General features: G+C 37.7%; 1 protein-coding gene across 1 annotated transcript in view; it reads right to left on the bottom strand.

Moving 5' to 3' along the window:
• Positions 1 to 23,821, bottom strand: part of NCK2 (NCK adaptor protein 2) — an 86,400-nt gene that overhangs the window by 42,717 nt on the left and 19,862 nt on the right. Inside the window, exon 3 of the mRNA XM_042039696.1 lies at positions 11,456 to 11,533. The gene's annotated coding sequence lies outside the window, so the exon portion shown is untranslated. The remainder of the gene's footprint in view (positions 1 to 11,455; positions 11,534 to 23,821) is intronic.

Below are 23,821 nucleotides of genomic sequence, written 5' to 3' on the forward strand. Positions count from 1 at the left end.
TTTTGGAAGAAGGTATTTCCCCGTATCTTGAAGACTATACATCTTTTCATGCCCTTTCATCATATACTTATCAGAAAACACAAGGAATGTGAAATGTCATCTTTGCTGATTTTAATTTGTTGAAAGATGAGAAAAAATAATGATGTCTGAAAATAAAGCAACTCCAATGGCAGACAGTTGGCTAATATCTCTCTTCCTAGCAAGCCCCTTCTCCAGCCTTTAGCCTCTACGTGCTTGTGCCATCTGCCCTCAACCTCCCTTTCCTGCACCTGCTGCTGCAATCCCCAGCAGCAGGCAGGGCTCAGGCAAGTATAGGCAGCAGCTGCAAGTTTTTTTTCTGTCTCCATCAGCAGCCTAATGCAGATGCAGCTACTGTGAATGACCCAGCCTCCGGTGACTTTTTCCACTATTAGTGCAAAAAGTCTTCTTGCTTTATTTTGAAGGCAATCAAGAGCAATGGTACATTCTAGACAGCAGTGGAAAACCCCAGAATGTGCAGAGACCTTTAGACCTTTTGGCTGCAAACAACATGAGACAAACAGCAAGGTGGCAACTTTTTTGGCCCATGTTTCTTGACTGCAGAGTAAACACAACAGAATCTCAAACTGCCTCACATTTAGATACAGCAAGAGGGCCAGAAAAGAGCATTGGCTCACCTTTTCCTGAATGCTTTTAAAAGCAGTTCCAGAAAAATGATGCAGTTAATAAACTCTGCTTCCCTAAAGAAAATTTTTGGAAAAGAGACCTCATCTCACCTCTAAAACAGCAGCAATGATTAATGACCACATCTCTGCGTTGGTTTATGGGTGTTTCTACAGAGACACAGATAAGCTTAATGTTTGTTGCTCTTGCTCTGGCTAACTCTCTCTTCATTCCTCCCGGCAGACAGCATTAAGTTTACCTCTCTATTCAGAAACACATGAAACCAAAAACAAACAAGATAAAAGAGAGGGAAAGTCTGGGAAGAATAAAACATACCATAGGTGTCTACATAAGACAAAATTACAAATAATTTCACACCTAACAACCTCTCCACAGCCCTTTACAAAAACAGGGTAGGAGGGAGCCAAGCACACAAGGTCAAAAAAAAAATCCAGATGCTCTGCTGAGAGGACATTTAGGTAATATTAGCTTTATGACAGACCGGTGAAACATGCTCTACAGAAGAACAAATTGAGTGTACCCCCGTTCATGGACTTTCATCCTTACTATCAATAAACCTTCCTTCTCTCCTCAAAATTAAAACAGTCAGCCACTCAGGACACTGTGAACACCATGAGATTTTATAAAGGAGACATCCTTGAATTTCTTTCAAGATTCCAAATAATAAAGTGTTTGAAAGATTTCTTTCCACTGCTTCTTCTTTTCCCATAACTCAAACATTCAATGGTCTGCAGGAGCTATACTTCACTGGAAGTATTAGTACATTTATGTATTGTATAAACAAAGAACAGTCCTCAGACATAAGAAGTTTAACCTTGATCTCGCACAGAAGGACAAAGCTCAGAATCACTGTGGATTGCTACGTTTCACTGCTAATCCCTTGAAACACCGCTACCTACTTTTCAAGGGATTTCACTTTAAACTGTCTATAAAATGCTGAAAATAAAACTGACTGCTGACCTTCTGTTCCCCAATGGAAAAATCACATATTCACTTTTTAACTAGAAAGAGGAAGAGATGTTTGTTCAGTTCAAAACCCCATTTATTTCTAAAGTTTTTAAGGGGGGAAAAAATATATACATTGTCCGTTTCTAGACAACATTCACTCTATAGTCTTAAGCAATTTATCATTTGCTTTTCAAAAAAAAAAACCCAATCAATCTACCTCATAACAGTAGGAAAATGAGAAAACAATTTTAATTGTTAAAATAAATTTAAGCTTTTAGTTCACAGAGTACTAAGTAGTTTAAAGGTCCTGTTTGGACTATACTCCTGTGAGCTTTCCAGTTTAATGTCATTTTAAATACTGAATAAATTCTTAGATTTCTGGATTTTCTTACCAACTCACCTGGGCCAAAATATTTATCCAATATGAAAAGGTGCGTGTAGCAGTGGGGAAGAAAAAAAGAAAAAGATACATCTCAATTTAAATCTCAAGGCAAAGTTCCAAAGTTTTCTACCTGAACTGGGGTTAATGAACACCTATTTCTCATATCTAGGAGAGTTTCTCAGGCACAAAGCTACTTTCTAGAAGCAGGGTCTTTGAATAGTACAAGTAAAAATAATCACCAGATGTAAGATACCATTCTTGATTCTGTTCTTATGTATGTAATCAAACAGGCAGCTTGAAAGATGCACTGTTAGATTTCATTAAGAAACAGCTAACAGTATTAAATTTATTCCTGTGTAAATCTGTACACCTTCCTGAAACAGACTGGAACATGAGATAGTTACTCAGAAAGCTATGCTTTTAATTTCCTGATAGGACACGTATCCAGAGAAAGCACAATTTAAATAAAGAAACACTCTTGGATCTTGTACGAGATGCAAGTGAACGCTGCAGCTTCACAAGCCTTTTGTCAGTCATACTGACTGCTGTGCTAACCAAGAAAGTATAAGGCTAGGCAAGAAATAGCAATCCCAGTCTCCCCTTGAAATTATTTCTTCTTCTATCTAACAGCACTTCAGAGTTAATAGAGGAATCCTCTCCTACTGCTCCCAAAACACAAGTACAGAGGAAACACTATCCCTCACACTTTCCTGAACAAAACAGGTTTCAAAATTACTTGCCCTGTAACTCTTAAAGAATGCTTTAAATTTAAAACCAAGACTGCATTTTTGGTCTGGATTTTTGGCAGTGTTCATTTATTTCAATCAAATTATTTCTTACGTATCTTCCAGTTTAAATGAGGACCTCTTCCAAAAAATTGTACTGGTGAGTGTTCTGCTACACAATTACAGCAGCTAGCTATTGGTAATTCCTCAGTCAATGGAGAGGGACACAAAGCCAAGAGAGAAACACCATTCATAGAAGAGGGAAGAGGATGAAAGGGGATTTTCTAAAACCATTCTGCCAGGAGTGCTCCAAAGAACACATGATTCTGTAAGCACATTAGGAAGATGCTACTTATTCTGAATTCTTACGTTACACTTCAGGTGCCAGCTGCTCTAAGATGGCTTACACAGACAATCTAAAAAGTTGTTCCACTGCTATTAAACCAGCACAACTTTCCACTGCACTAGATCTGCCTCTCAAAAGGATAAGCATCTGAAAGTAAACTTTTACTGCAGGAATACCTGACTTTTTCCATAGAAACAGTTACCTAAAACCAAAATTAAGCAAATAGAACTGTCTACATTTCTAAGAGCAAAATACACATTCACGAGAAACCAACATTGCCTCATAATGCCAGACTCTCATCCTCCTTTATTCCTACTCTCACTTCCAGTGCTTGAACAAAATAGAGCACTTCCAAACACCTTTAAATATCCTATTATTTTTATCTTCTGTCAAATTTCTCCAAAGCTTACTTTTCCTGAATCAAACCTCCCTGCAATAACTTGGTTCAAAATTAAATATTTGGTTTTGGCTGCTACGCCACATTCCCTTTCATCCAGAAATGTTACGTACTCTTGCACTGATGAGACATTCTATCCTCACGTGCTCACAGACATATTTTCTTTCTTACTCCTGCCAGATAATAATAAAATGCATTAAAAAAAATTAAAGGGAAATAATAGCAGCCAAATAACTTCCAAACATGGAGAGAGATTGTGAGGATTAGCATCTGTACAAGAACAAAGATTAAATAAAGGAAAAAACAGGTTCAAAACCACAGGTCTGAAATGTGGAACTTCAATTACAGAGTTTGTGTTCCTTCTAGATTAATACAAATTTAAAAATTTATATTGCTACTGATTTTCAATAAAAGTTATTATGCCATTGCTCTCATACACCAGTTCAGCTGGGAGCCATAAAAAATACTAATAGTAAACACTACAAGATGCTGTCAAGTACTAAGCATTACTTGTAGTCAACATCCAAGAGCGACACACCGCAACCCTGTTAAAAGTAATGTTACAACAGAAGTAGACAATTTCTTCATTATCTAACCCAGACCTCACTCAAACAAGACAACAGTGTTACCACATCTGGATCAAGCCTGAAAGGCTTTCTGAAGAAAACTGATACACAAATACTGGGAGGTGCAGAGCAGTGTATTAAAGGAGCAGCAAGTTATAATCCCATGACTAAACAGAAATAGGAGTAAGCATGTAAAAATTCACAAATCACCTCAAGGTAATAGAGAATAAAATAGAAAACAAAGAAAATAGAGGAAAAAAAAGAATAGGGAAGTAGGAAGATATACTCATCCTCTCCTTCTCTGGACTCCAAGGAGAGCTTATGGAAGAGACATCCCTTTTCCTTTCCTCTACCACAGAATTCCTGACTGTTTCAAGTGACTAATACCAAGCATTTTTATTTTATTTGTTCTTTAGCTTCTTGCAAATTAAACTCTGAGGAACAGGTCTTGGTCTGAATTGTTACTTGATGCCTTGCTCCTGCTCCTCTAGAGTGTAACAAATACATTTAGGTTCAAAAAACTCCACCCTGAAATCAAGCTATAGTCTGTAAAGGTAAGCAGCACTATTTCATCAAATACTGCCCTCACATTTGTTTCTCTTATTTTCAAGAATTCTGCAGGATTCGTTAGGACACTGATTCGGGATGTGGAAATGCCAAAATGCCCAGCCACCACCTACAGGCTAGAATCTTTAGCTGACCAGTGACCTACTTTGTGCTGTCATTTTTCTCCCCTTCTCCTAAACCAGACAGGAAGCAGGCTACAGCAATCAGCAGGCTTCTGATCTCTCTGCCACCACCTATTTTCCTGAAGAATACAAAGCAGCAGCTGCTCTTCACACAATGGACATAAGCCCAGCACACAAATGGGACACCCCCATTTTGGCCACATAACGATGCGTGACCAGTCATGGAGAAAGACTTCCAGCTCACAGCTCAAGACTTCCTGAAGTTTCAGTAATTTACTGCAGTCAGAAAGTATGTTACAGCAGCCATGCATCCAAAGGGTGCCTGAAGCGCAAGTCAGCAGCTGAGAATGCTAGCTTCCATTAGCCCTTTGACAGTAAATTCAAATTCTACGGAGCACAATTGTCAAAGCCTTGCTTATGAGCTAGTTTCAAAACCAATTTTATAAACATACATACACACACGTTTTGTAGCTCTAGTCCAAACACGGAAGTAAACTCAAGGATGTCCTTTTGTTTTGAGATAAATGCTTTACATTACTATGCATCCAGATCTTCATAATCATAAACCAGCACTCTCTCTAGCAATAACGGAACACACCGTTCCAGAACCCATGCAAATCCAGGGCTGGCAGAAAATACAATTCAGTAATCTTCAGGGAGAACTAAGCAAGGAAAACTAATACTCTGACTGTTTAATCTCGAAAAACAAATTCAGAGATCAAATATAAAGAGAAGTCTAACCCTCATTCAACAGCATTTTTGGGGCTGGTATGTGATAACCTGAGAACTAATGGTATGAGACAACTGAGCTTATCAGGGAATGCACTAGGAGCTATGGATTTTGGTGCAAGATAGAGAATTTAAAATCAACCTCTTGGGAAAATTTGGATCCCCCAACTACCTGCTGCTTCAGGGAAATAATCTCACTGACATCACCTGCTGTAGCTGCTTGCATGAGGCAGATTTCTAACTTGCATATAGGAACACGTCTGTTGAGATGACGGTATTGCACATTAAAAAAAAAAAAAAATCAGGCTACTGGTAAATTTTAAATATTAGTAAGAAGAGGTGGAACAAGCAGCTGCAAGGAAATGGTGTGCTACAAAAATTCAAGGACCCAAACAAGTGAGGAAAAAAACCAGTCTGGGTAGCAACAACAGTACCTGGAAGGATTAAGCATACAGCTGCTGAATCAAAAAGCAGGAGAAGGGTCATTTAAAAGAAAGGTAGGGGGATAAAAGAAAGGATGGAGCAGGTAGAAGATAGGCTACGCAGAGGCTCTATTGCAGCGAACAACTAAGAGCAGCTGACACAAACAACAGCCTCCAAAATAAGGAGGGATGAGAGCTGCAGGCGATGCCTGAAACAAAAGGGTGTGAAGAGATAGTAAAAAGGAAAGCGGGGTTTAAATCCACAAGACGGCAAGGAACCTGTGATGCCAAAATAAGGCTCTCAAACTTAAAATCACGGAAAGAAAAATAAACTGTAAAAGGTTTGCATCTGTATGCATGGTATTCTATGCTTTGTGTTGCTACTGGCTTAAAAAATAAACAACAGGACAAGCTCATTTTCTCAGTCCTTTCTGCTTAGTACAATAGGAGCTTTGTTACTACAGTGCGAACAGTAATTGTAATGCACAATTAATTAACCAAGTTATTAGAAACAGAATTCCACAAGAAATACACCACACTAATTTTTAAATATTTTTCTCTTCTGTGAAATTCACCAATTTCAGCATCTAGATAAGACACCAAACCATTCACCAGATACTAAACGAGATTAACTCTGTGTACAGTGTCTTCCCACTCAGTAAATGGCAGTAAATCAGCAAGCCCAACTCTTTTTTAATATCATAATACATTTGATGCAATACATACCATTTCAACAGGACGCCATATGGAATATGCTAAAAACACTACCAAAACTACATACATGTACTATTTAGGCTATAGTTCTACTACACACTAACACGAACAGCAAATCATTTAAAGCTCCCTCAAAGCCTTCACACCAGAAGACTTGCCTTCCAGCTATTGTCAAATGGACGAACAAGCCTTCAACTGATTTTCTTAAATGACCTATGCCAACACCAGATGCATGCCCACTCTGCAAAGCACCAGCTGAAGAAGTCAGCCCTGAACTAAAAAAGAGGCACAGCAGTCCAAGGAGAGGAGATCTCCTGTATGTGTCTGCCAGCAGATGCTCCTTTAGGGACAGTTAAATCTTGGAGTAGCTTGGTGGACTCAGCTGCTAATCTGCTTCCTCCTTCAGGAGGGTGTGGGGTCTCTGCCACTCCCCTACACCAGTACAGCCCAATCACACTACACAGTGCTGGCACAAGGACTGCCCCTGGTCCCTGCATCCCAAAAGCCTCAAGCTGACTTTCCCCAACATTTGGATCTATATACAAGACGCAAAGTCACAACCACTTTCAGCATCTAAGGACACCCTCCCTGTGATGTAGTTTAACTGCATAAGCTACTTTGAAGGGTTTTTTCAAGATCATATTCTAAGCCACATCACTTGTCCATCAGAAGTACAGTGCATATTTAAATCATTTAACTGAAACTGGTGTAACACTGGGATATATTTATTTAGAAACTACAGCAACAGGGGCTCAATACCCTGTTCTGCCATTCCTCTGAACACTGGTCAAGACAGCAAGGTTAGTCACTTTTTTTAATACTCAGTTCACTAATATACTTGGGCACAAGTTAGCTCACTCATATATAACTACTACATGTATATGCATAGGTATGTATAACTTAATTATATTCATGAGCAACATGCTGGATTCTTTTCAGCAGGCCAAGTGGTTTTGGCTCGGAAAAACTGACATGCTGGATGACAAGACAGAAAAAGTCCATACTGGCTATCATACCACAAAACTACTTTCACCAGGAAAAACATGGTTATTGTTGTATTTTTACTTAAGTTAATTTTCCTGCATTGATGAAAGCTGTACAGTGTTCTCTGATGAGGCATGCACATGGATTGCAGTTAAAGCACAATGCAAAGGCCATTTGTGGCCTGTAACAGGTACTGCTGGTACCCACAAACATGCATTGCACTTGAAAGTATCAAAACTCGAAAAAATTAGACAACCGATTCTTACCTTTTATATTACTAGCAAATTTAAACATGCCTGTACTTCAAGCAAAGAACTACAATTACTACAAAGAGAAACAGAAAAAATGCAGTAAAGAAAAATCTAAAAAACGAAAGTACTAAAATAATGTAATTCAGAGAAGATCAATTTATTCAGGGTGTGTACCTGTGGTTATGGAAGTGGAAGAGTGGGCTGCAAGTGTTCTTCCCCACTGTCCTCAATTACAGGTTACGAAGTATTATGACACTAGCATAACATAACAGGCAGTATTCTATAAATTCATTTATTATACTAAATGTCTGTAAGTATATTTAAGTAACACTGAAGTTACATTCAAAGTCTTAAAATCACTTCGGGCACCTGAGATAATTGGCGTAATTACAGAAATATTTTTTTAAGGGAAAGGAATCCAGACATCCACTCAGCACATACCTTTCATTCTCTTCATAACTGTCAGAATCAAAGCTCTCATAACTAACTCATATGAAACACTGAGAATAGGTATCATTTTCCTTGGGTTAAAAAATCTCAAAAAAAGCCAACAACTACAAACATACTGAATCACAGAAAAATACCAAGAAATATTCTGCTACAGCATCACAAACAGTTCCATCAAGTTGAAATGTCTAGGGTGCTTTTTGCTCTTGAACAGAGGAGGAGGATCAGTCTGTCAGAAGCTGTGTACAGGTCCCCAGTCTCACAATATGAGGAGCTCATCTCTGTCATGGTTGTTCTGAGAATCTTTACAGACAAGGATTTCTGTTGTACGCTGTGGTACTGTAGCCTTTGACAGATCTGCTGAGTACTAACACATCTATAACTTTGCTTGTACTGGTTTGCTTCTGATCTCATCAAACAATCTCCCTCCCGTGTACAGGGGTAACCTAAAAAACCAATCATTCCATACAAATGTATCAAGTTTCAAAAAATTACAGAACATTTCCCAGGAGATTTTAATCTAAAATACAAAATGTTCAATGCACATATCAACATTGCAACCACTTTTCAAAATATTTTATTGTGAAAATACAATATGAGATCTTGGTTTTGATTCAATTACTGCAAGTGAATGAGGGACAAGCTCAAAAGTACAGAATACCACTACATAAAATATGATGTTAGAGGAGAGGGAGAGAGAGGGGGAGAGGAGAACAAACGACTGAAAAAAGCCAGTTTGCCCAGCTACGTAAAAGAAGACCTGGCAGATCTTGATGACCACAACAAAAGCCTGAAAGGATACATGACTGCCTGCAGTTTAGTGAAGTTTAAGGACTTCCGGTGTAATTTCTGAATATTTACATTGTTGCCATTTCATTTCCTTTTCAAAGGGCAAAAGGGTTACAATGTTCTGGTTCAACAAGCATTACAAATGTAGGCTTTAGTGAAGTGAACCTACATCTACGCATTCATTTCCTTTTGGGAACAGCATTAGAATGCTCCAGGTTTTGCAGATTCACATATTTACCAAGCTGAATACAGTCCATCAGAAACAAGCACACGAAGGATGGAAAAAGACATAAAATATTAATACAGTTAGATTTAATTTTCTTACTGAAATTGAGTGTGGTCTAATTGTACACAGCAAATATGCTGGGTACTCATCTTCAATAAAAAAGGGAAAGAAAAAAGATACAAAAAGAGAGACACTCCTTACACTCCCCCACCAACTGACATGTCCAGATAGTTCCTCCTCACCTCCTTTTAGTGAGCTGTTATCTACTTACTGCCTTTTCCTGAAATACATAAAACCTTCACCTGATGTAAAGAACTCTACTTTAGGCCTGCTTGGTTACCCTCCACATTTATCGGATTAAAGAGTAACAAAAAAAAATTACCCAATAAGCCAAATATCACAGCAACTAGCTCAAGAAATAAAGATGACTAAGTACATAACCAGGATCTCAGACACCTATTTCCTTTAACTGAGCAGTGGACTATTTTAAAAATTATTTTCACTGAACATTTAACTTAAAACTATTATAAAAAAGAACAAGAAAGATTCCAAAGATAAAACTCTAATGTGTTTTATATTACACACTTGAAATAAATACATAATTTGACCCATAGTTAGTAAAATACAGGCTTAATTTTGAGTAGAAATTATCATAGAAAAATAATTTTACAATGACTAAGTCAACAGCTTGATTAATCATTTAGGATTGTGTACTTTGTTTTCACATTAACAGCTCTTTCAAGAATATTTTAATTTTGCTACATTACGTCATAGAAAAAGTATTAAAGAAAACTTACTGCAATTTCTACTCCAGAAAACTAGTACAAAAGGTTTCTCACTATTAGTCTTTAAACACCTAAGTCGTCAAGGTTACACTCTGATCTATTAGAAAGGCCAGGATTATAAATTTTTTTTAGTACATTTAAAAACAAATGTCAGATAATTTGAAAACATAGAGCAAAAGCCCCCTATCTCAGTATTACTTTAGAATTTCCTTTTCAGTTTAAAGGAAAATGAATCATTTGCAAAAACATATGGAGACACTATAGTTAAGACTGGATTGCATTTTTCATTCTAACTGGTTCACCTTCACTTTATTGAATAAATATGTCTAATTTCAATGGCTCATAACACTTCATTGAACAAGTATTTAACAGAACTCACGGCAAATATCAAGGCACACAACAACTTAATATATTGCTTTCCATTTGAATGTTCCAAAATGTCAATAACTGGACTTCATAACCTCCCTCTGAAGAAGGTAAAATTACTTTTATTTTATAAACAGAGAACTTGAGTAAGAAATAATAAATCCACCTGATAAAGTACTGAATAAAGCCAAGATTCCAAGTTTTCTGTTTCATGCTGCAACTACTACAATGCTGAATGTTTATTCAGTGTACTGCCATTTTGATTTTATTTTTTGGTACAGTTGTAATGAGGTGTCATTTATTAAAGGTTTCTGTTAATAAATTCCTAATAAGCCACAGAGATCAACTACAGCTACGACAAACTGACAACAGGGTACACAAATTAACAGAAAGAAGTTAGCCAAACTCTACCACAAAAAGAATTCTACAGGAGCATCAGCTTCATTAGATTATTTCAGGTCTTCAGAGCCAGGCTAGGAAGATGCTCTCTATACATTGAATGCAATTCTCTTCTGCTCTCACAGAAAACACAAAAACCTTCTTTCCACTCAATACTTTCAGTACTCAACACTTTCAAAGCTATTACTTAGTTTTCAGAATCCAACCAAAGAATAACACTAAGCCTGCCCCACCATGGTGTATGGATGACTGCTTCTCCTCCATACTTCCCACACCATCATGTTGTGCTTTCAGGCAGCACCTTCAGGGGAAAACATCCCAAGTCAAAGCAGTAGGTAGCAGGAGACAGGGGCCATGAAACAGTGGAAGCAATACCTATTGCTTCATTCACAGTCTGAGACTATCATTTTTTCTTGGGTTTTTTTTCCTGAAAGCAAGAGCTAGAACTCATTTGCCCCAGATCACTGACAGAAAAAGACTTACTATTTAATCAATCATGCAGCAGTTAAAAAAAAAAAATTAAAATCACAACTACACTGCTATTACATAAAGCCAAAACCAAGCAATACATCCAGTTCACTTGTTATCTTTAGTTACAAAAATAACCACTGAACTTGAACCACTCACCTTTGACACACTGTTAAAAGGATCCAGGCAGTGAAAGGCAGGACTCTCCAACAAAGTTATATACACCACCACCACCACCTGAAACAACAAACATATATTTTAGTTCTAGCACTAAACTTAGAACACTTCTACTAGGTAATTTAGCTTTCATGCTGCCAAAACCTCCTGTGAGATGCTGAGGAGCAGGCAGAATAGCTTGAACTTGATCCACCGTTTTGCAAAAACAGACCCCATCTTCATATTTAACTTCTCTCAATGAATACAAGGTAATTTTAATCACGAACAATCCAGACCATGTACAATGTTAAGCCTACATAATACAGAGAAAAATCAGTCAAGAAATGGAATTAAAAATTCAGCCTAGTTTTAGAAAGATTATCTTTTACAAAGCACCATTATTTACTGTTTCCTTCACTCCTGTATTGGTTTAACTTGACTGTATTTTCTAAGAAAAAGGAAATGCCTCTACACGTGGAAAAGAGGTACAGCAACAAAAGGACCGCCAGGAGTTTTGTGGGGTAGGGAAGTATTTCCATCCAGAAGGCACTCACACACATACAGATGTGTAATTCAGCTGGATTACTACCACATGTGGCCTGGGGCCTTCTGGCACAAGAGATGGTGGCCCAACGAGAGAGCTCTGACAGAGGTGGTGAAGCTGGTCATATGGTCAGAGAACTACATTCAGGGAAACTCTGGCTGGATGTAAAGAAGGCACAAGGGTGGTTAAGCACAGCCACATATCCTCTGAGAAAGTAATGGGCCTTCTTCCTGGAAGTCTCAAATTCTACTGAACATGGCCCCAGGTGCAGCCTCAGCCCTGACAGGACGTGGATGGCTTGTCCAGAGGTCCCTCCTGGCCTCCATTTTTCAGTTAAGTCTTTCTAGCCACAAAAGTAACTGTTCAGAAGAGAGGTCAGAGTATTTAAACCCTTCTTTCTGTTTTTTTAATGACCCTTCTAACTCCATAGGATGTCTGACAAACTCAGGTAGTGTAAACCCAATAAGATCCAATTCAAAAAGAAGAAAAAAATTCTCAGCAACTTCTTGTGCTGTAGCCTCTACCTCATAAGAACGATGTGTTAAAACTCCTACGCAACCCCAGGCCACTCATGCACAAATGTTTCTGTTCAAAGTCTTTTCTGAACAGATTCCAATCAGTTGTGACTCTACAAAAGCATCCTAGGAAGATATTAACTTCAAAGGAGCAAGTCACCCAGTGATCCCATGCACGATAATGAAGTGAGGCAAGAATAAAAAGTATTGACAAAGGTGTTATAAATACCTTACACAAATGTTTCAAAGTGAGATTCACTCTCACACTCATTAATAGGTGGAGTAACAGAACTACTAAAGTCACAGTTTGACAAACACTTAAGCCTAAACATATTGTTAGGGGGTAAAGAACAAGAGACTCCCTGACCCTCTGCTCCTGGAAGCTCACCCCTTGGTCCCCAGCAGCTGCAAGGGGAGACAAACTGTTGCCAACCCTCCTGAAAAACACACAAGATTAAAAAAATAAATAATGGAGGATAGCAAATCATGAGGAAATATTATTCCAACAGAAGAGCTCGCCAACTGAATGAAGATTTGCCTGTGGCAGCAGAAAGCAGACAGGACTGGAGAGTGACCAATCCCTTTTCCTCTGCCAGGTGGTGGCAAGAATAGCTGCTGCCCCACCTGGGTTTTCAGCTTTCTGCAGACACAGACTACAGGCAACCACACTTTGCTATATCAATTTTTCTAACCAATTATAGACCTTAACTGTGTTCCCACTGAAAACTGCTCTATTGAAATTGTAGGACAGATATCAAGTAAATGAGAGAGATACTTTAATAAATGAAGCAACATTAAAACCCTGAGGCAGAGCAGATCTATTTTCCTGCTAGCTGAATGTTTTGTAGTATGTGTTTTTCTCCTGTCAATAACACAAGGACATTTTTAATATTAAGAGGTAAAAATGAGAAAATAAAAGTCTCCTCATTTTTTGGTACAAGATCTTCTGAATAGTACTATCTTTCCTTGTCCTACCTCACAAATCATCTACTGTCCATTACCATCTATCACTGAAGTGCTGTAGCAAGCCTCTGATTTTGTCTGGGGTTTTTTTGGTTTGTACCTTAAAGAAAAACACAATACCTCCCTCAATTATTGCTTCCACCTTCACAAATGCACACCTGCATATGGAACATGTGTTCAAAAGTGAGCTGAAAAACAGTACTGTTCATTATCAATATCTAAAAAACTAACCCTGTATATATTAGTTAAATGGAGAAGTACAGTTGGGAAAGAGTCCACATTTCATCCAAACGCATAAGAAAAGAATGAGTCAAGTGTTTATCTCAACATAACAATGCTGACTTCCTTCTGTAGAGCAAGAATGGTTTTATTTTGGCAGCTTAATTAACACACATTGAAAGTAGCTCAGAATGTTAATAGTAATAGTGCAAATAGTCAAAGGAAGAAGATGCACAAAAACCCATCATTCCCTAACAATATTTAGATTGAAATAAAATTCTGTTAATCTAACAGACACAGAAGTACAAGATGCAAACTGGTCTCTGCCCTCCTTGGGTTCAATCCTGTTGCATTGTGACCCCATTTTCTATTTTTCTCATGATAAAAATCTTCACTTGGCTTTGGAAGAGCCAGAGGAAGTTTTCTGCTACGAGTCATATTAACAGTCACTTCCCCAGGGGAGTAGCCAATTTCCATCACACACCCCCACAGTCCAAAGCTTTGCCCAAAACACTGTGATTTGCCAAGTGACACAAACTCAGAATGGAAACTCAGACTTCAAATATTTCACTTCTATCTAAAATGTGTTCCTTGAAACAATCTTTCAGTTACAGAAGTTCAGGACCTTTCTTCTCAAAGGTCAATAAATTGTAAAAGCAGTTAGGGTTTGGGACTATCTGCCCCAGGCAGAGTTTGCACCACACATGGAGTTTTCTGGTTCTCCTGCTATGTTCTACCAGCCAGGACTAGAGAGATATATTTGATAGCGCAGCCATTCTGGGGAACAAATTGTTAAACTCTAAGAGTACAAGATCATCTCCAACCACCTTCAAAAGCCTTGCAGCACACAGGACGTAGTGTTCACCCAAAAGACAAACTGGTGCAACACTGGAAAACTTGGGAAATCAAGTCAACATCTTTTTTTTGGAAGGCAGCAAAGCAAATGGAGGCACAGAGGTAGACAGTCTTATCCCATGGTATCCCCAGTGCCCATCACTTCTGTACATTTAGCATGATGTCCACTTGCTGTACCTCACTCAATGCATCTGCTACTGGAGTAATGCCAGCCCTGCCCCATGTAAAATGCCACACCACCTTACCACTCATGACTCTCCTCATATCCTACATTTCCCTTGAGGCCCAAAGCAGAGGAACAGAAGACTGTGACAAAGAATAGGAATGGCAAAGTATAGGAATTGGATGAACACGTGATTACAAACACATAAGGCAAAAAGACAAATTTATCCACTTTTCAATAGCAACTTTAGTCACTCATTTGCTTTCTAAACCAAGGTCTTCCAAACACAAGGACTATAAAAGTTCCACTGTAAAAAGCTCCTGTCAACAGTCAGAAATAAAAGTTCGAACTTGATGCTTGCAAACGAGCACCAGAAGGTAAATACCAGTAACATCTAATATAATAAGCACCTTATTAAAAAGGTTACTACCTCACAGAATAAATTAGTGGTCTTGTAATGATTACATTACAAGTAACATCCACAGTTATTAACCACCTCATCTTTCACTAATAGCTCTAATGTGCCCCATTTTCTTCATCTCCATGGCTAAAATCCAGATTCAGCCTTACAGCAACAATTTCAACGACAATTCTCTCAGGCTCTCTTCCCAATATCCAGCCACCTCCCATTTAAATTCTGACATGAAATAGCTAAAATAATCTCTTTGATACTTAATATGCTAATACACAAGAATGATCTGACCATAAACCTGTACTGCACAGAGTGGGAATTTTAACTCCAATTGACGTATTACTGCTGACCTTCTGGAGAACAAATGAAAAGCATCACATTAATACAAATTCTCCTGTGGAGAAGATCAAGTTGGCAATCTGCCAGTTCATTATACCATCTAGCTTCACTCCAACATTAAATATTGCCTTCCTTTGTAATTGACTCAAATACACTGGAGCAATTGCAGGTAACCACTCTGGGCTATTAAAGTATTCCATTAAGACTTCTACATTAGGCAGATATTTCAAAAGAAGTTACATTAAAATAGGCAATGTTCAAAATATTTTAACTATGCAGACAATTGGGCAAGCACAATCCAGTTCCATGGAGCAGCAGACAGATCAGCCTAAGCACTCAAAAGCCCAATGCCTGAATTTGCTTAAAGGGAAAAGAAACCCGACAAGTTTTTTAATACTCTAGTATATGCTTAGTATTTTAAACCACCTAGTCATATAAATCCTCTCAAAACTCACTTAATATTACCTTCTTCTACAGCTAAGAAAATGGTTATGTTAAAATAGTAACACACTTTCAGAGTCAGTAAGAAACACAGGGAGAAAAGAATAAGGGAAACTGGATTTATATCATATTTAAGGTTTCAAAAAGGCAGCAAATTACAATGCTGCATTACAACGTGTATAACATTTTAAAAACAAACAAAAAAGTTAAAATCCTGTCATGCTATATAGTCTATACAACTAAGCTTTTCTTCTCTTAATATTGTGGTTCCCTAACAGTGAGAAAGCAAGTGAAATGAGGCACAAGAATAGGTTCATTGCCTTGCATGCAGAAAAGACTGTGAGATCCTTAAAACACTGGGAAAGATTTGTGCTCATATGCCAGCTATAAAAATGGGACTAGCCCTTGAAGCAAAGACAAATTACTGTATTTAAATGGGCTTTTTTAAGCAGTCCAGGTTTGGAGCCATCACCAGAGGCTGTTCAGGTTATCCCAAGAAATTCATGTCTCTATTGAACAGCACACAGGCAGGAGGTTGTGCATCTTCTCTGTGCTCCTGTCTGGATGCAAGAGCTGTCGTGCACCTCTGGCCATGCTGTCTGTATCAAATAGGAAGCACTTAGACACGTATCATTGGTCCTTCAAACAACTCTTTTTTTTTTTTTTAAACAAACATATACTTGGGGAGAATAGGAAAAGAAATGCAGCTAGAAAAAAATGCATGGCTCACACTTTAATCACACACAATTAAAGAATCTATGCTGACTTGTATTCTCATTTAACTCCTGCAGTCAAATGCATACGCTCTGTAGACTGGTGTATACATGATATGCTTTCAAAAAACAAGGATATTTTTTACATCTATTTGCACAACCACCAACTCCTGATCTACTCATGACACACAAGTAGTTGGCTGTTTAAATAATACCAGTATTTAAAAGAAATATTGTCTTTCAAAACCTAACTGCCATTGCAAGCTTCCTATGTATTGTATGTATATCCTCTAATCACTTGCATGACTAGCAAATTTTTAAACTGGAAAGAAAGGAGGAGGGTTACATCTGTTAGTGGCTGCCTCTGCTAAGAATTCTACAACATATATTGTACAAATTTACATTATTTTAAGAGAAATCATACGCTTTTTACATTCTCTAGCTCTCCACCAAAAGTTTAAGCTATAAAAAACCCCTAATAACAAATTACTACCTAAACTCATTGTAATATGCAATTTTTAAAATTCCTGGATTAAGCAGGATTTTCGATCTTGATACTTGCTGATATTGATCTAATTCATATTTGATTATGCTGAGCTGCAAACGTCCATGGCAGCCCCTGCATGAGAAAAAGAAAAAAAAAAACCAAACATAAAGCACAGTGGAAAAATCATGAATGGGTGGCCAGAAAGCTTCCCTGACAGGAAGGCTATGAACTCTTTGAGAAGACATGCACTATTGCAGTCTCAAAACCAAAACCAAGTAACACCCATGACCAAAACCCCACACATCTGTTGTTCAGACCAATAATCAAGCACCAAAATAAGTGCAAGCTGTGACCAGTCACTCTGCAAGCTGAAGGAAGCTCACAACAAATGTGCTGTGCCACCATCATAGCTCCAGTTTCTTTAAGCATTCCTATTCAAGAACTATCAGTGAAAGGTGAAGTATTCAAACTCCATTTTATATCAATTCCCCTATTTTTTTTCTTTTTTATTTGCAATAAGGAAACAGAGCTCACAAGCTCTATGGTTTTCTTTCTTTAGGGGTTTACAAGCTGGATCTGTAAGTATAGGGATAAATACCCCTAAAAGCCTACATATGAGAAGCAACAAAGGTCATGATTCATGCTTAGGACAGCTCTAACCACTTCAAGAACCCCTACAAATGCACACTGAAAGACTTGCATTACCAATTGTAACTGCCAATAGATAAGCAGAAACTGAACTGTATGTACCAAAGCTGTTCTTAAACTTTGCCTCACAGCATCTCTAGGGAAAGGAAAGTATTAGACTTCAGCCTAAGTGAGCTTCTCGGGGCATGGTTTGAGCATGAGATAATTAATTATTTTGATTTTGTTAATAGGATGCTTTATTATTCAAATTACAGACATTTTTAGAAACATCTTAGCATCTACAGTCAGTAAAAATTTCATAAACTAGTACTTTGTATATACAGTTTAATAATTGGTTGCATTTGAGCTTCAGCCTTTTTCTGATCAATAATTTAATGCTCTGTAAAAACTGTACGATGACAGTCTTTTCCACTAGATATACAATCCTCTCAGAATCTTTGAGGATGACCTCAGTGGTTAGCAACTTACCAGCCCCAAGCAACTCCTTCACAAATCTATTTTTCCTATTGCATCTTTATGTAAAACATTGTAATTGAAGACATATATGACCCACTGAATTATACCAGTTCTTCCAAACCTTTCTACTAGAGTCAGAGCTTTTAATTCAATACTTGTGGATTTCAGGACTGTGAAAGATGACTACAAATAGCATATTATACTAATCTAGTAATCTGTACATGTAGATTACTGAAAATTAACACCTCCACTGGAAAAAGACATTCACAGATGCCTTTTGGAGAACTGAAAACCACATACTCTGATTAATTAGCTACCACAGAAGGATATAACATTAACTCAGTATCAGAGAAACACCAGGCAGAGACAACTGGTTACCTCTCATGGCTAAAAAGACTAACATTTAAAATAAGCAAATAAATCTCACAGTTACACAGTTTGAGAAGATTGGAAGGGTGAGATATAACAGAAAATGGACTGTACCAGGGGCTACAGAGTCAAGTAAGGCAGACTTAGCCTTCTGGCAATTCAAACTTAAAGGCTGACTGAAATCCTTATTAGAGCTTCTGTTGTGGTAAATTATTCATTCTTTCTTAGTCTGCAGAAATTTTTTCCTATGTGTACATTCAACACAGCACTGTCTGAATTTAAAACAATATTGCCACTACTGTCTTGGTGCTAAAATATATGGCAATGGTGATTTTAAGAGGGATGGGTCAAGGTCAGTGTTTGCCTTTGAAGCCACCAGGCAGATACAGAGAACTAGAAGAAAAGCACAGAGCAGTTTGTGACTGTTATCTTCAAGGAAACCACTGTCAGAAACTTCTTTGTAACTCAAACTGCAAGGTGGCAAGGGGATAATTTACACTGACAGAACAAGGCCTGGTTTGGGCACTCCCCAGCAAAAGCTGCCATCACCAACAGCTGCTGCCATCACGCCCCACAGCTGAGCCTGTTTGCTGAGGGTGTCTGGGTTTTACCCTTCCTCCAGATGCTCAGCCACCAGATGTAATGATACTCCAGGCATTACTGTCCAAGTAGAAAATCTGACACCAAAGATTTTGCAAGTTCTGCCCTATACTCTTTAGGCAAATCTGAAATACTGCCAGCATGAACGAGCCACTTGACTTGGACAGGACAGCAGAAAAGTCCAGGCATCCTGGCCCTCAGGCGAAATCAATAATGACTTCAGCTCAGGGAGCAAGTTGAAGAAACCTCTCTAAACCATAACCATCAGAAAGAGCAGATATCTACTGTTTACTGAAACTCAGTATTTCATTTACAATGCCAAAAAGCACAGGGCTGAAGAACTCACATAAACAGACACTAACCTAGAATGCAATAGTACAACTGAGGCAGGCTCAACACAAAATCCCTTACTGAAACCGGAATAGGCTCAAATAATATCTGGTGTTAGCACTCAGTAATGCACTGATGAAAGCTATCTTCCTTGGAAGGAGTAAGATATTTTTGTCACAGTCTATTTGTATGTCAAAGGCTGTGAAAAACTGGTATTTCACATTTAAGTTTTTCTGAGTCTCCACTGATGATGCAATTGGCAAAAAAAAAGGTTCAAGTTGCAACAACCTGCATAAGGTTCAAGTACAAAACTACCAAAACTAGAGGTTCACATATAAGAGCCAAAGGGAAGCAGAAGACAAACCCATGAAACTTTGAAGTGTTTTTACCACTTACACAACTTGGTAGGTGGTACAGTGACCATCCTCTTTCAACGTGGCAGAACAGCAGCCTCCAAATTCACCACCTTCAATGTGCAGGACAAAGATCCTTAGATCCATGTTGCCTTTTGGAAATAATGGCTGAGTTGCTAAGACTGCTAGTTCCCAAGAACACAGTCCCCCAAAAAACCTGTTTTTCTTCCAAGTTAACCATCAGAAAAGCAGTTGAAGCAGATTCTGCCTGAACCACACAGAAACTTTGCTTTAGGTTGGCAACAAGAGAAACGTTAACACAGCTTTGGTTCCATCACAGCACACAGCAGCTCTAGCCACAGGCTCTGCTGTTATTGGTGTTTGGAAGATAACTAGGTATTCCAGAATCTCATCATACTCAAATAAAATTTGGCAACAGCCTACCTTCTGAGGTTTTTAGCGCTGATTTTCTCTCATGTCTTGTACATGTTTGATGGTGTCTTACTCTACTCATTTTAATCACAGCAATTCAGTGGCAGACTACGAACGAAAATGCAATAGAAACATTGCAGGCCCTGTAACAATAGTCAAAACAAAGATTTCCTACAGCAGCTGTCAAATTAATGACATCTCCAAAGCTATCTAAATACAGTATCTGGGCAGAAATCCAATTATGTCAATTCTGTCTGAATACCCCAAAAGAGCGTCCTACTGGGGTTAGAACTGGAAATAATTTTAAGCGCAGATTAGCTACATAAGCAGCTCCACTCCTGAAACCAGAACAAGGGAACAAAAACCTGAAGGCATGACATTTATCTGGATGCAAGGGAGAGGGGAAAAAGAACTGTTAGACATCTGGCTAAAGGTCAAAGCCAATTACCTTCTCCAAATTTGCCCCCCAAGATAATAGCTTCCAGGTCCACTTCTTTGAAAAAAGACATACTGACTCAAGTCATTACAAAGATTTCTACTTACCTCTTCATCCTCAACTACCATTTTGGTTTTCCCAAAATTTCTTTCTCCCGACAAAACACTAACAGCAGTAGTACAACATGCCAACTTCCCAGAAGCACAAAATAAATATTTATATGAAGTTTACATAAAAGAAAATAATATTCCCCCTCACTTTGACAAATGGTATTCATTGACAAATGTATTTTAAGAGTATGATTTCTTGCTGCTTCCCTTAAACCATTTTAACTGTTGATTTTCCTTTTTCCTTGGAAGTGTCTCTGTTACTGTTTAATTATGTGGCAAATTCAGCTTGCTGAACCCTGCAACAGGATTCTGTTTATTCGTTGTTTTAAAACATATAAGGATCAAGGAAAAAGGGAAACAGTATTTTAATTCAACAAAGAAAAAAATATAAGGAATTTTTTTTCCTTCGTGGCAGGCACATTAAAATATAAGTTTACCTGTTTTTAAAATGAAACTATTCAAGAAACTGCTATGAAACAAAAGAAAAAAACTGTACATGCCAAATAACTGGAGCAATATATGTTGGTTAGTAAATACATTCTATCGAGAATCCCTTATCTCTATTATGAATAGATGAATAAACCTTTAAATATAAGTAAATGATGATTAAAAATAGCAGACTGGTTTAGACAAAGTTTCTAACCCTGATCTGTCCAGAGCACTTTCAACGGTAAGGATACAACTCACTTTATATATATTGCAAGTGCTTCTGGTATCAAGACAGTATAAAATTCAGGAGAGAGTAAAGCATTCATTATTAATGTGGCTAAATTTAGAACTGCATATTCCAAGCCTGTGCTTCTTACACCAAGACTCACACAATTAGAGTTGGGTATTTTTTTTCTGTTTGACTGATTTTTTCCTGAATACAGTCATTAGCGATACTCAGAAAAGTCTGAAAACAAGAAACTTTCTTGGTCAAAATGGGGAACATTCTAGAGTATAGAGCTAATTCAAAAAGAAATTCAAAGAAAAATGTAATACACAAATGCAGGGTTGCATTCCAGAACTCAAGATAGCCTCAATTCAAAAGCAGTGCCAATGAAGAGCAGCTACCATTTTCTTGGGGCATGTAGTCCCAAAATCCTTTTCAGAGGTATTCACAGACATCTCTTTGCAAGGCAGCAATTTTGGATATTACTGGTTTGGAACAAATTCAAATCAATAACCCGTATGTTTTCTGCTGTTAAAGCATAACAGAGAATATCAGACAACAATTTTAACTAAACTTCTAAACTAATAATAACTTTACTGTATTTACTTAGAATATACAGTTAAGAGACTGAAAATATAAAGTTTATATATATATATGAAAATATACAGTTAATTGAAAGTATCTTCCAGCTGAATCACACAGTCAATGAGCCTGTCAGAAGCATTTTGACAAAGCCTAGAATGAAATTCTTCAGCTACAATTTTTCTTTTTTTTTTTTTTTCTAAGTTTAAGGATATATTCAATCAATCTATTTGTTTCCAGCTTAATATGAGATTTAATTTTTGCATTTGCTCTCTACAACAGACTGAGCACAGTACCATGAATCCTCCTTCATGTCACACAGGCACTGCAAATCCAATCAAATCCAATTACTACTCCATTAGGTCTCATTTAAATCCCATACGGTACGACAATAAACTGAATGAAATGAGAATCAGCACATTCTTCAACCATCTTTACAGTATGACATAGATGGCAATCATAGCTTAATAAAATTTCATTTACAAGAAAGAAAATTCAGAGCTACCTTTCTCTGCTAGGCATTTCAGAAAGATTTGGGAAATGCCTGTTCTTCCCACCATCCATTGAAAAAGCCAGTTGCTATTTCATAGTTCTCAAACAAGAGTTCATTCTGCTTGCAGCACAGAAGTTTGTGCTGGTCCCAATGCTCAAAACGTATGCAAAACATAACAACCACCAGATGAATTCAACATTTATTCCAATGGTGTCCCAGTTCTCATTTTCTTGTTTGCTAGGGTTGTTTTATTCTGTTTGTTGTTTTTTAAAGATTTCCTGGGTAAGGAACCTTTTGACACAGGGTTACATCAGGCTGGAAAACAGGGAGAGGGAGATCAAAACAAACTCACCAATCTGAAGGCTACTGAAAAGATGACTAAATTCTTAAAAATAAGCTCTTATCCTATCTGGATTTTAAAAACTATCTTTGCTAAATATTTCCATGTAAGTTTAGATAACTTTCATAAGCTCTGAATGCTTCACCAGTTCAGTGCAGTTTATTTATGGATATATAATAATCACGTGTCTCTCTCTTCATACAGTATTTCCCAAGCTCATCCAACTACCCAAAACCAAATGTTTATAGATGTCCAGGTCTGTCCTTTCTTTGGGAACAAAAAACTCAAAGAAAACAAATAAAAAAATCCCTCATTTGTAGTAGGCAGTCACAACAGTCAAAGCTCTCTCTGAAGGGTACACAAGAGCCTTGTTGAATAGCTCTTTCTCAAGAGCTAACCTGACTAAATCATCTTCCTCATGCAGGCTAGGAATCAAAATGTCATGATGCCATTTAAACACATGATCTGTTGTTAAAATACAAAAGCCAAGAAAACATATGCTGTCCACTTTCAAACACACATGCCAAACACTTTGTTTCTAGTACAGAAAGGCTTAAAGCTTCAAGAACAGACTTTAAAATATTTCAGTCATTTCATTAAACAATTCTTGTTATAGTTTTATTAAATTTTGTCCTTTACATGCCTACTGACAACCTGAGAAACAGATAAATTCCAGACAGAGAGAGAAGATGCTGATGGGGGGAAGGAGGGTAGTTAAGTAATTTCAAGGTTTGTACTCCAATTCCACAATTAAAATGGGAAGATCTGGGCCAGAACTTTCTCGGTGCAGGGGAGATTAGAAGACAATAACATGAGGTTTGTTTTTTTTTTTCCTTTCTGTGACAAAAGGAAACAAAAGGCAGAGGTATTTTTCCATGCATATTACTTGATCACGTGGGCTTTTCTGGTGTGTT

The sequence above is a fragment of the Corvus kubaryi genome, unplaced genomic scaffold (genome assembly GCF_017639235.1).
Source record: "Corvus kubaryi isolate FWS band 111438036 unplaced genomic scaffold, C.kubaryi_AGA036_p1.0 133, whole genome shotgun sequence".
Taxonomy (NCBI): Eukaryota; Metazoa; Chordata; class Aves; order Passeriformes; family Corvidae; genus Corvus; species Corvus kubaryi.